This window comes from Chondrus crispus, genomic scaffold (genome assembly GCF_000350225.1).
Source record: "Chondrus crispus Stackhouse genomic scaffold, scaffold_145, whole genome shotgun sequence".
Lineage (NCBI taxonomy): Eukaryota > Rhodophyta > Florideophyceae > Gigartinales > Gigartinaceae > Chondrus > Chondrus crispus.
Genome location: NW_005179013.1, coordinates 69414 through 83833, shown reverse-complemented (window position 1 = coordinate 83833; position 14420 = coordinate 69414).

Here is a 14420-nt window from a genome sequence, read left to right as displayed (position 1 = left end):
CGGGGAGGAGAGGAGGAGGAAAGGGAGAAGGGAAGGCGTCAGGAAGAATGCAGGAGGATGGCAGTGGCCGGTAAATTCAGCTTGGGATGGGGGTGTTGGGGGTGTTCCCTGTGCACAGAAAACAGTGTGTTCCCTGTGCACAGAGAACATTGCTCCTCGCGCCAAGTCAATAGAATTGGCGTGGGTTTTTGGTAATTTTTCCAAGTGGCGCAATTCTACTCGCATCTCTATTTGCGCAAATGAGTAAATCTGTCTCCATCCGGTCGGCTGCTTGGAGATAGATTTACTCAAAATGGTAAATTTTTTAGAGATACTCACTCCACTAGTGTTTAGACGACCGGCAATTTGCCTCATATGAGGTCAGGCTTGGCCTCATATGAGGCCGGGTTTTTTTTTGCAAAAAAGTATACATTAAATCGAAATTTTATAAAATCAGTTTAGACACCATTTCTTTAACCAATATTCCCTCGGCAATAGCTTCCTGCAAAACATCGGGATAGCAGTTATGAATACACAGAAATACTAAGAATCTAATATAGTTTCAACAATCGGAAGATATTTTAAACAGGCGTTTTGGTTTCGAAGATATCAACAAAAAACGTTTTGATGTTCTTTAAAAAAGCTTCTTCTTTAGGTATTCTCAAAAAGCCTGGAAAGGACGTGCAGACCTCACCAAGCTCCACCCTTCCACAGCGCAGAAGTCAACTGCGGTCGCAAGAGTATCTTTTTCCATTTTGTTCAGCTAGCACAAGTCGAGAAAAATTAAGTTGAAAAGTGACCTCATATAAGGCCATTTGTCACCTAGACACTAGAGCTGCTCGTGACCAAATCTATCTCCAAAATTCAAAAATTTACTCATTTACTCTACCACTAGTATAATGGTGACGGGGTAGGAATGCACTCTCACATTCTTGACAATAGATGTCTAGAATATAGTGCTCGCTTGGTTCCGTTTAGTCTTTTATTTGGGTTTATTTTCAGGTGATTCAATCAACTTCTACTACTTTCCAGCTCCTAATAAAGTGAGCTCGTCCCTGGCTTGCGACCGCCGCTTGCTCACCGACGACTCTTTTTGCAGAAACCTCTTCTCTTTTTGCGCACTCTCCGGCGACGGACAGCGCCAAAGGAAGAAACAGGCCGGTCGAAGGCCTGTAGCGAACAGAATCTCACATTGTACGACACTAATTAGTAAGTACTGTGTTTACTACCAACCTCCCGCCCTACACCGCTCCGCCTTCCTCTCTCGGCACCGCTCCGCCTCTCTCGCTCGGCATCGCCCCGCCTCTCTCTCTCCCGGAACTGCCGCCGCCTCTTTCGCTCGGCACCGCTCCTCTTGTCGCTCGGCAACGCCCCTCCTCCCGCTCGGGGCTGCCTCGTCTTCTGTGCTCTGCTCCGGTCCGCATTTCCGGCCCAGCACCGCCATGCCTTCCGGGCTCGATACTGCCCTGCCTTCCGGGCTCGATACCGCACTGCCTTTCGGGCTCGATACCGCTCCGCCTCTCGACGCAGCACAACTCTGCCTCGCTGCACACCATCGCTCCCAACTAGCCCAACACTGGAGCCTCGCACATTCAAACATTCTAATTGTGCATCTACTGTCATCACACCTCACTCCTTATTCCCGAACTGCAGTTGCCGTGACACTCGTCAGAGCACACACCCGCCCAAAGGCTGTCGGTCACTCAAACACTTCTAAAACTCGTCGTGATTCCTGCTCAAGTTTATTGATAATTCTCATTGGATCTGGTGCTACGGCTCGCCGAAATATTCGTCTTGCGTGATCTCGCAAAAGGCGAGCAGGGACCTAGCAAGTCTCGCGTGGCTGGTGTATTGGCACCTGGCGTTGGAACAGTTAATGCCCTGGGCACCCAGTTGTACTGTTATGCAGGATACTCTCGAATAGCAATCTTTGTTCACGCATTGACTGTGCTAGACAACGACGTTACAGGGAATAGTGACCGAACGGTTAAAACCCCGCGCCCGGTATAGTGTCCTCTTCGGAGTAGGCTGCACTCGAATCTGAAATCCGACTAATCGCTGCATTGCGTGGGTACGTTGGTGGCTTAAGCAAAAGTAGCCCAATCCTGGAGATCGGTCGTCAATTTATCAAGACTAACAGGAACACTACGTCGGTTGCTCGGTAAGGGGATTAGATTGACATTACTGTTGGTTGTCTGTGGCTGCTTGGAACGTCAAGGTGAACACTTCTATAGGGTAAGGACCGGCCTTGGTTATCAACTGATAAACTCGGTGGATATCCCGAACGAAGTTATAGCCAGCAAACGCAGGGCCTGTGTTTGTTTAGACTGCTGAAACGGCCACCTCTCCGGAGTGGGGCGGACTCCGCGCCGAGGGTCGTATACCCTAAAGGCCTTTGCCAGTAGGTTGGACTGGCGGCCTAGGGTCGGAGTACCCTTCAAGTTTTCAAGAACCAGACTCAAGAATTTTACAGCTGATTAGTACTGATGCACACTTTCTCCATAGTTTGCCCTCGCCTGAACTGAAATCTGTAGTATAACCCCCCCTGGGGCTTTATTTTAGATTAGATCAACTCAGAATCGGATCGGTTACTGTAGGGCTCGATGCTCTACAGTACCACTACGTGTACCCCCGAGTACAGGGGGCGCACGTGTACACGTGTACGCGCGGGACCGAAGAGCGCGCACACACACGTGTACTGTCAGCCCCGATGGCTGACAGCATTACAGTGTCGACCGACCGCTACAGTACGTCGCTACAGTACATCGGTACTGTACTATTATGACAGGTTATTATGTACATTAAATATGGAGCGGACCGGCGGCGGTGGAGGAGGAAAAGGACGGACTTGTCACCCACCGACCGTCAAGGTCCGACTTCCCGCTTATTCTAAGGTAACGCTCGCTAATTACCTTAGAAGCGGCACCGAGCGCGGGTTGAGGACGCGCGCGGTACGCCCACGAGCCGGCTCCGCCTCCGCCCGTCGGTACTGGATCGTTACCCAGTACCGCGCCGGGGCGTCGAGGCGTCGAACCGCTCGCGCGTACCGGCGTCCTCCCCGTTCCCGCTCTACCACGCTACCCGGGCCCGCTGCCCGGTGCCGTTAGCTGGTGTCCTGCTTCACCCCCGTCTTCCCGATCGACAAGGGTCTCGGTCGAACTGCGCATACACCCCTATCGCTGGGGGTGTTTATGCTACAGTGGTCTCCCGACCTAGAAGACCCTGGAGTCCGATCTCCGAGAAGACTTCCGCTTCCCTCAGCGAACCGATCGCGTTGAGATGAGCCAAGAGTTTGAGCCCTCGATCCGCTCCGAAGCGGCGGATCTGAGTCCGGCCGCTGTGCAGTCCCCATCCGCCCCGTCGGGTGACGGCGACGCAGGTCCTCGTGACCGCGAACCGTCGCTCGGATCCTCCGAGGAAAGAGCGGCGGCGATGTTCGAACGCATAGCCGAATACATCGAGGAAGTCCGTACTTCCCTTCGGATCGATGTATCGGACCATGTATACACTCGATGTATGGCCGAACTCTGCTCCCTGCGTGAAGGGAGGTTCGATAGAGTGACGCAGTCCTTAGAGAATCTCCGAGCACTGATCGACGAGTTACACTCGCGGATAGTGCTCGTCGAAGACTCCCGTTTCGCCTCGCCCGGACCGTCCGGGCAAGGTCGCCCTGAGAGGGCGACCTCGGTGAGACGACCCGAGGACCGAACCTCTCCGACCGCAGAGCAATTGGGTGCGTTCGCGCACCTCTCCGCTGAGCTCAACGCCACTCGTCGGCGTGCTCGTGACATGGAACGTACCATGGCCGAAGGGCTACCCGGTGCCCCCTCGAGAGGGCCCGGCGGTACCGTACCTCCGAGCGCCGCCGCCCCCGAAGGTTGGCGTCCGACTGGTGCCGCTACCAGTCGGACTGCAGAAGGAAGCCGTCCTCCGATGGGCGCGAACTTCGCGTCTGAGACCCAAGCCTTGCCTCCTATCGCCGGAAGTAGGCGGCAAGTGGACCGCGTATCGTACGCGGACGAACAGGACCGTGGAGGAGCCGCCCGCGGATCCGGAGAACCAGTGTTCTCCGTCGATCCCCGATGGGGCGGCTACCCGCCGGCGAGTTACGCCGAGCATCCAGGTCCGGTAGACGTCCGTACGCTACCGATTACCTCCTTCGGCACCCTGGGTCCCGCTGAACCCGGGCTCGAGCCGGTACATACGATGATCCAAGAGTTCAGCGCCGTTGCTGACTATCGTATGTACCGCTTGGATAACACCTCGAGGCTCGTTACCTCGGGTGACGCGGGACGGATTGCGAAGTACGTCCAACGCTGTCGTGGGATCCGTCCCACGATGCGCAGCTTCGACGGTACCGACCCGATCCAGCTGCTGCCGTTCTTGAAGGATATACGAATCACCTTCAACTCGCAACACCTGACCGAAGGTGTTGCGGTACGAGTCCTCGCGCACTTCCTCGAGCGCGACGCGGAGCGCCTGTATACGAGTTATACGATGCGTGGCCTCCGCGCCGGCCAGCTCCACGACGACGTGAGCTGGCCGGGGCTCGTGAATCAATTCTTGAAACCCTACCTCACGGACGACGTGTTAGGTGAAGCGTACGACGCTGTCGCTACGGCGCGACAGCAATCGCATGAGACGGAAAGCACGTTTGCTGACGGACTGGAGACTGCCGCGTTCCGATGCACGGCAGTCTTCACCGAACAGTCCCTCGCGCACTACTTCGTGCGGGGACTTGCACCGGCAACCCGTGCCGCAGTATCCGAGACGGTGCAAAGGCTGCCAGGCAGTCAGAAGACCGATCTTCCGATCATCCGCCGTATTGCCACGGCGGAAGGTACAACGTACCGCGCTCGGCGCGGTTTACCTCTGCCGGATCCGAAACCGGCAGGGAGGGCTGGCAGGACTACGAAGTCCGCCGCGACAAGTTCGCCCGCCTCGACCCTCCATATCGGGGAGGATGAGTGGCAGGCCGACCCTGTCCTCATTACGCAAGGAGCAGGGCCCGTGGGGGCACGAACCCCCTCACCGATGTCGACCGGAACGACATCGAGTTACGCGACCGCATTCGCGGCCACTCCGAGAGTGGCAAGGGGCATGGACCCCCGCGTCGCCGAGCTCGATATCTCGAATCGAGATAAGGGAAGCGCCTCGCCCCGCGTGCCCCTCCTCACCGATGAGGAGGCGCGGCACGCGGCGACCTTCGCCTCAACGGACGGCAGCGCGTACGTGTGCTGGCTATGCCGTACGTACGGGCATGCCATGTACGCGTGCCCGTTCCTGTCGCCGGAACAACGAATGTTCACGGCGTACAGGAACTACCGCTACCAGATGGAGACGCGCCCAGGGGCGCGTAATCTCCTCCGGCAAGCGGCGGGCGAGGGCCGTCCCCCGCGTCAAGGCTTCCCGAACCGATCGGGTGGGGGCGCACGCTTCGCCCCCCGTGGAGGCGGGTACCGTCGTAACGAAGTCGATCGTCGGGATCGACCCGCCTACCGCCAGGCGGACACAAGATACCCGCGCCAAGAGCAGAGAGGGGACCGAGACCGTTCTCGGTTACCCCAACAGGTACAAAATGCGATAATGTACCTGCAAGACTGGGTAGAGGATCCCTACCCTCTACCCACGGAGGGTCACGAAGGCGAGGCGACTCGCATCGTCCCCCATATCCTGCAACGACCGGACGCCGCAGGTCAAGGCCCGGAAGTACCGGAATACTTCGCCAGGGCCGCTGAGCCGCAGTGGGGGGATCGTCCCTACCCACGCGGACGGCTACCCGAAGAAGACCTGGCCGTCGATAGCCAGGAGGTTAGCCCCGATAGCACAGGTAGTTCGAAAAAAGGGTAAAGACGGTTACGTACACGCGGTCGCGTGAGCCGTCTCTTCCCCACGAACTAGACCCGACCCCGCGTGCTCGCCAAGGACACGGGGGGTATTGTCCGATAATACATCCCCCGCTACCGGAGGCGAACACGGGAGCTCCTGTAATGCCGATACAGGAGCGAGCGCACGTCGAGGCCTCCGAAGGCCTGACGTTAGGAGCACAAGACACGGGGACAGCCGACGTCCCGGTGAGGCGTAACGAAGGCGACGGGGGCAACGACGACCGAAAAGATTCGGTCGACCCCCTGACTCCCGCGAGCCCAAGGTCGCCGGAGAGAGGTCCGTGTCGTACGGATTCGAGTAATCCGAGGGGCGTCACTGATCCGCCGACGCCCCAAGGAGGGGGGAGAAGGAAACGCAAGCGGGGCCAGCACCGAAATCGAAGGCCCCGGCGGAACGACCTCACCGATAAGGTCGCCCCGAAGGTTGTCGACGGCGTCATTTGCCTTATGACGTCGAAGATCTACAACGTCCTCGGCTCGATAGCCACAGAGGGAAATGCATTTAAACCCCGCACGATCGCCGTTGATACGTGCTCGGGGTATAATCTGGTGAGGAAGGCCGACCTTCCCCCCGATTGGACGCGTTACGTCGTGCACGACGCACCTCTGCCACGATTGGCAGGCGCGAATAGCAACCCCCTCAAGCTTTCGGCCGTCGTCCGCCTGGCCGTGCGGTTGAGGAACACGGTGTTCCGAATTCCGTTCGTAGTCGCGGACCGGCTCGCCGTGCCAGTCCTCCTCGGCACGGCCTTCATCGATACGCACGTGCGATGTATCGACATCGAAGCTCAACGAATGGAGCTACGCCAAGGCGGTTCTGTCGCCATCGTCGACGGAAAGGGGGAGTCGACTCCCCCTACCAGGCGACACGGACGACACACGGGTCGGCCGGACGTACGCGCGGAGGCCCCGCAGGCGATCCGAATCGCCCGCTGGGTTACCATCCCCGCGATGTCACAAGCCCGTGTGCGTGTGACAACCGCGGGGAGGGGCCTCGTGTTCCTGGAGCCCAAGCCCTCACTCCAACACCGACATGGAGTGAGGCTGACGAATGGCGTCGCGGAGGTCCTACCGAATCAGACCTTCGACGTCATCGTCGCGAATTTCTCACGACGAGAAAAGCGGCTTCCGAAGCACACCGTCGTGGGATACGCGAAGCGCAACCCCCTCGCGATCCTCACTCCCGAACGTAAGGTCGCCGAGGGGATCGCGCACGCGCTACACCTGACCGACGTGACCGATCAAGTCGGTGCAGTAGGAGTTGGCCGATCCAACTCCGACGATAAGACCACCGCCGGGGGCAGGGGGGTCGACCCGGACGAACGGTCGCCTTTATGCCAACCGACGGCGAGAGGTACTGTACTCCCCGAGCAAAAGGATCCCGAAAATCCACCGATGGATTGGGAAAAAGAGATCGACCTGTCATACATCGACGATGACAAGCTCCGTGGCCACGTACTCGAGATGCTCCGTAAGCACTCTAGTCTGTGGAGCGGTGCGCTTGGAACGATCCAAGCCACGGAGCACCGCATTCCCCTCGAACCGGGAACGAAACCGATTCGTTCTATGCCCTATCGGAAGGGCCCGGCCATGCGCGAAATGGTCGCGAAGGAGGTCAGCAAGATGTTGAACGCAGGGGTTATCGAACCCGCGAGCACCGAGTGGGCGTCCCCCGTGGTGCTCGTCCCGAAGAAAGACGGCTCTCTTCGGTTCTGCGTGGACTACCGGCGTCTCAACGCGAAGACGGCAGCGGATTCGTATCCACTGCCACGGATGGACGACTGCATCGACTCGTTAGGAGATGCAGCCGTCTTCACCACGTTGGACTGCAATTCCGGTTATTGGCAGATCCCGGTCGCTCCGGAAGACCGGGATAAGACCACTTTTACGACGCACATGGGCACGTTTCGCCACTTGCGCATGCCGTTTGGGCTCAAAGGGGCACCGGCCACCTTCCAACGTGCGCTCGACATAATACTCTCTGGAGTCCGCTGGCAAATATGCCTCGTCTATCTCGACGACGTGATCGTGTTCTCCCGTACGCACGGAGAACACGCGAGGCATCTCGATACCGTCTTGAGCTTACTGCGGAGTTCCGGTATCTCCCTTAAGCTCAAGAAGTGCAGCTTCTTCCGACCGAAGGTGCACTACCTGGGGCACGTCATCTCCCCAGGCAAGTTGAGCGTGGCTGATACGGCGGCCGACGCTTTCAAGACGTTCAAGTTCCCGAGGACGTTGAGGCAAGTGCGCTCGTTCCTCGGGGCGTGTAACGTATACCGCCGATTCGTTAAGGGGTTCGCTAAGATTGCGCGTCCTCTGACCGACATGACGCGCAAGGATTCGGATCCCGATTTCTATAACCCCACGGAGCTGCAACTTCAGGCGTTCGAGAACCTTAAGAAGTGCATGATCGCTCCGCCGATCCTCGCGTTGCCCCGGCACGGTCGTCCGTACGTGATAGACACCGACGCGAGTGCCTACCAACTCGGCTGCACCTTACTTCAGGGGCACGAAGAGCCGAACGACTGGCGCCCCGTGGGGTATTGGTCGTACTCACTGTCCGATAGTGAGCGCAACTACAGCGCTACCGAACGCGAGTGCTTCGCCGTAGTGTGGGCCGTCCGCACACTACGGCCGTACGTAGAGGGCACGAAGTTCACCGTACGGACGGACCATGACGCCCTCCGATGGCTCATGTCACTCACCGAGAGTTCCGGAAGACTCACCCGGTGGCGGCTACGTCTGGCTGAATACGATTTCACCATTCAGTACCGCCCCGGACGCGTGCATCAGGTGCCCGATGCCCTGTCACGACTCGTGTCGCCGAAGGTCGCCGATGACCCTCGCCCCACCGTCGAGGTGGATGACGACATCCCCACTTTCGACGGGGGCACGACAGTTCGAGACGTATCGAACGAGCTCGCGGACCACTCTTGTACCGCCAGTTGTGATCATCAGGCCGTCCATGTCTTCGTAACGACACGGAACCAAGCCGAAGCCCGAACAAGGTCGCGCGCACGGACGCGCGAAGAACCGAGGGGCAACGACGAAGCCCTCGCTCTCCAAGGACCCAATTCGTTTTGGGAGGAGAACGACGAGTTCGACGCCGCCGACATCCAGCGCGCCGAAGACCCCGAGGCTGGCGTGCTCGATGCCACGGTCGCCCTACCGCAGGACGACCTTCCGGCCCCTCTTACGATAGAGGAGATAGTCGAAGAGCAACGCGTGGATGACTTCTGCCAAACCGTTTTGGCACGACAGTCAGAGTCCCGGGACTCCGCGTTCTTCGAGGACCACCAAGGGGTGCTCAAACGGAGACACCCCTTCGACCCTGATATCGTTCAGGTGGTGGTACCTCGGACACTTCGCGCCAGGCTCCTTCGCCTGTGCCACAACCCAGCCATCGCGGGGCACCCCGGCCAGAACCGTATGTACTACGCACTTCGACGCGAGTACTACTGGCCCCACCTGGCTGCAGACGTAGCAGCCACGGTGCGAGGGTGTCGAACCTGCGCGATGAACCGGGTCAAGCTGAGGAAACATCTCAACCGATTGAGGTTGTTTCCAGCTACGAGGCCCCTCGAGAGCCTCGCAATCGACATCTTGGGGCCGCTCCCCAAGACGAAGACAGGAAAACGATTCCTGCTCGTGATTACGGACCGCTTCAGTAAGCTGACGCAAGTTGTTGCGCTCCGCACGATAACCGCATACACGGTCGCAGTTGCGTTCTGCGAATCGTGGGTGTTTAAGTACGGCGTCCCGCGCACGTTGCTGTCCGATAACGGACCGCAGTTTAACGCCAAGTTCTTCCACAGCACGTGCCGCGTTCTGGGGATAACGAATTTGTACACTTCGGCGTACCATCCCCAGACGAACGGGCAAGTCGAGCGATATAACCGAACAATCGCCTCGATGCTGCGGAACTACGTGGGTGAACACCAGGACGACTGGGATGTGTACGTGGGGCCGCTTACGTACGCGTACAACTCCCACGTACATCGCACCACACGCACCACGCCGTTTGAGCTCGTGCTCAGCAGGCCACCGCCGGAGTTCTCTCTCCGACGGGCGGACGGCGACGCGCCCCCTTCCGATAGGGGGAACCAACGTGCCGAGTTCCTCAAGACCTTGGACTCGAGTATCCAAAAGGCCTACCGGAGCCTGCGTAGGACGCAGGCTCGCTACAAGCGCGACTTCGATAAGCGCATACGACGTATTGATTCCCGGCTCCGTCCCGGAGAATACGTATATCTCAACCCCACCGATGGGGCTAAGACATCGAACAAGCTCGCCTCGCCCGCGGTCGGACCCTACCGCGTGCTCGCCAATGACTGCCGAACCATCACGATCGATCGTGATGGGGTCACCGAGCGAGTCTCCGCCGACCGCTGCGTGTACGCGCCGTCTCCGATAGACGCGCCACGAGCAAGTACGACGACCCCGCGGGACCTCGCCGATAAGGTCACCGCGGGAACGCAGTACGCCGTCGAACGGCTACTGAGACATCGAGTCATGGAAGACGGAACTACGGAGTTCCTCATCAAGTGGGCGGATTACGACGCGCCCACTTGGACTGCGCGGACTCACGTCCCGGAGGAGTTGGTGTCTCGTTACGCCCAACGCCTTCGGAGACGTACCGGCAGGGACCTCACCCAAACCGTGAACGCGGACGTCCACGCTTAAGGGGGGGGCCCTCAACCGCTCCTTCGCGGATTAACCCCAGCCTGCACGAACAGACTAAAAGGGGAAGCGAAGGAGGTCGGCGGACCCTATCGGAGGGTCACAGCCGGGGACGCGTTCAAGTCAAGTCGTCTTGACTTCTCGGACGTCAAGGACGCGAGACATAAGAACAGGACAGTACGAACTGCCTGAAAAAAAAGTTTTGGCCCTCGTAATGACCGACATTACGAGGACTGCAATACCCCGTTCGGATCGGAAAAGTCGGACGACACCCCCCCGAACAGGATTGCCGGACGATCCGTTAAGTCCAGCAACCACAGCGAGGAGGGGCGCCCGACGAACGAGGCGATCAGCGGTGGAATCACGAGAGCCCCTCGGTGGGCAGAGTAAGCGACCAGAATGCTCGACGCTTGTGTCTCGGAATACCCGAGAAGGTTGAGGCTCACTTCAAGGCCTCAGTCCGCATCAGGGTCCGATAACCCGACGGACGACGTGGTCATGACCCTATCGATAGGGGTCGTGCGCGAGGAAACGCGCAAAAGGCGTTTTCAGATGAGCAGGCGAGTGAGGCTGCGTTCGCCTCAGCAGTCGCCAGGATAGTTAAGGAAGGGGCGGAAGCGCGAGAGCAACTCGGTCGGAGGGGCACCAATATATGCGCACGGACGCGAGACACTTCAAAACCGCCGCCGAGACATGCCCCGTAATAAGGAAAATTACGGGGCATGAGAACGTTACACGTGAGCGACGCCGGAGGTGCGCGCCATGCACCAACACCGATTGCGCCATCACTAAATCACTGCCGCCACCATACCCCGAAAATAACGAAAAAATTAATGGGGAAAAATTACACCAGCACGTGCCCTGCGTGCATGGGTACTGTACGCCATGCCACAAGCAAAAGCGAAACCGGATGGCGCTGCCAGAGGGTACAATGAATACCCGCGTGAAGGAACACACGTCCACCCCCTGACCGGGAAGGGATGCGGGCGTGAGTATGCATCGTACGCCCGCGGCAAGCGGGTGCCTCGAAATCCGGACGCGCAGACCAGTCCGTCTTCGGCGACAGACTCGCTCTGCGACGAAAGTCGACTCGCTGACTTAGGGAACTGCCCGTGGCTTGCCCGTGACAGACGACAAGCGAAGGGGAGAGGTGGACACCTCAATGGGGAAATCGGCAAGCGGGGGACAACCATAGGGAGGACCTAATAACGGACGTACCGGTATCACCTTGCCACAAAGGAGGCATCCCGGAGCGCAGGAGAGGAATCACGCAAGGGACGCCGGGGGATTCGCTTGAGAGACACGCAGGACCAAGCGCTTCCCTACTGAAAGGGAGGCGACCGTCGCAGACAGGTGCGTGAGCTTGCACACCGACGTTCACGAAGGCGTCGTGAGCTCTCCGGTGAGGAGAGACAGCCTTTCGTGACGATGCCTCTTGTTCCGGGTCCGGTGGATACGAAGGCTGCCCAGCTTGTACGACTTGTTGCGCGGGAACCTATCTCAAGAATTCTCGATCCGATTGAGCAAGACAACGCCAAGCCTTCCGATCGGCTTTTCTCCTGTAACTAACCCCTTGCGCGCGGCCGACGGGGCAAACCATGGCGACCATCCCGCGTATACTATTGTGACGCAAGCGCGCTGAGGACGCACCACCACGCGACGTGCGCACATCCTGCCTTACGGTACTGTCTGATGTTCCTGTTTTTCCGCGAGCGCGTACGCAGAGACCAAGGGAAGCGCTCACAGCGCTCGCGCATAGCGCCGACTGAAGGAGCGACGGCGCGGCCCAAGGCGAGACGAAATGTGGCGCTTGCCTGGGCCTCTACGAGACAAGACGCCCCGACTCGTCGCACGTGACGTTGTGCCTCGCGAGGAGCAGGTACACCGCCCAATAACACGGATTGTACCTGGTGCACACATGAACATGCTCCAGATGACGCTGACGTCCCCTCGTGTCCGACTGAGTGGGCAGACGGCGAAATGAAATGGCGGAGAAGGACGACGTTAAGCTTGTAAATTGACGAGCGGCAAAAGCGTGCCTCAAGTCGCCCGATCGTCTCTCCCCCTTTAACTCTCTCGGCTTACCGCCGACTACACGCGGATTGATGGACCAACCCCAGTCGCCCTCCCGGGACCGAAAAAGGACGGATGGGCACAGCCGACGAGAGGAAGGACACGGGCAAGCACTGTGCGCCCCACTGCGGGCAAGGCCCCTTGATATCTATTAACGGGGACGACCCCTGAGGGCGTTAACGATGTCGCCGTGCTCGACAGCGACAACGCGCCCATGTGCAAGGCCGTACGAGGAGGGGAAATCGGCGCTATCAGATGCGCCGGCGGCGGGGGAGTATGCATCCTGCTGTGTGCGACGACCGCCATCCTCAAAATGTTGTTGGCCTCGCCGTTTGGATTGGACCCTGTGTCGTTGGTATGCTCATCGAATGGAAGTACACGAAATGCGCGGTGGTAGTGCTGCCATTGAGGTGGAATGAAAAAAAGATGGGAGTGAGTACAGTCGCATACTGTGGGTAATGGGTTGGAAAATGCTGGGGCTGAGGATGAGAGGGGCATTGCGCCCTCACTGGTGGCACGCAGCGTGACGGGTACGAACGCTCGCACCGGCCTCGACCCATCGACGGAATTAAATCGGACACCCATTCCATCGAGGCGATACTCCGCACGCGCGACAGCCCATGGCGTTGTCTCCCCCGCCTTGCGAGAGCTCATCGGCCTTTACATAAGGGGCTCGGAGACGGGTTGACCGTCTACCAACAGTACGCATAAGGAGCACCCCCCCCACCTCGGACGCACTGTGCGCGCATCAGGGGTGACGCGCCTGTGCCAAATAGAGGTCGGGTTGAGGGAACAGACGGGCTTCCGTCAATTCGAGGCAGATTGCCGCGACCAGCGCGGAGAGCGGGTTCCAAGCGCCCCTCGACTGGCGAACGTGAATCTAACTCCAGTAATGACACCCGCGCGCGTGACAACAACCGCCCGCGTCGTCGCGCGCTGTCACCGGTAGGCAACGCGATGGATAGGAAGAGAGGGTGAACAGAGGGGGATCGCCTGACGCTGCTGAACGGTTGTTTCGTGCACGTGGCGCACCGGAACTGCAGGGAGTACCAGACGATGACGGAAAACCACCTGGGAAGCTGCATCCGTCGACGGCGACGTGACCTCGCAAAACTGGCGGGGCGCGGGGTGAAAAAACGGAAGGCGACGGGAACCAGAGTGTCGAGACAGAGAGGGAGACGCGGAGGACCGTTCGTGTCGAGGACCAGTCATGTTCCCGACTAGCAACGACTTCGTGTCAGAGAGGAGGACTACGAAGGGGGAGAAATGGCGCAACAAGGGCGCCCGCGCATCGCAAATAGGGTCGGATCGACAAGCACCCGTGGACGCGGACGTCCCCCCCTGGTGCTGTATTTTAGATTAGATCAACTCAGAATCGGATCGGTGACTGTAGGGCTCGATGCTCTACAGTACCATCACGTGTACCCCCGAGTACAGGGGGCGCACGTGTACACGTGTACGCGCGGGACCGAAGAGCGCGCACACACGTGTACTGTCAGCCCCAATTAGAACTTTTTGTCGCTAATCACGGCGCGTGCCATGATTTAATTTTGGGAAGATTTCTTCCTCAGACGACAGCGCACCAATCAGGAACCGTGCTCTGATTTTTTGGCAGAAATTGTTTTCGCGGGAAATTATGACAATTTTTGGGATGATTTTCTGACTGCGCGGGGGACGATCAGGATAAGGATTGTCGTCGCGCGTCGTTGCGCGCCGCGCCCTCGCCATCGGTGGCGAGGGCCGGCAAGTCTACAGTACGACGCGCAACGGACCCCACGCCTCCCGTTGCTCTACGAAGAG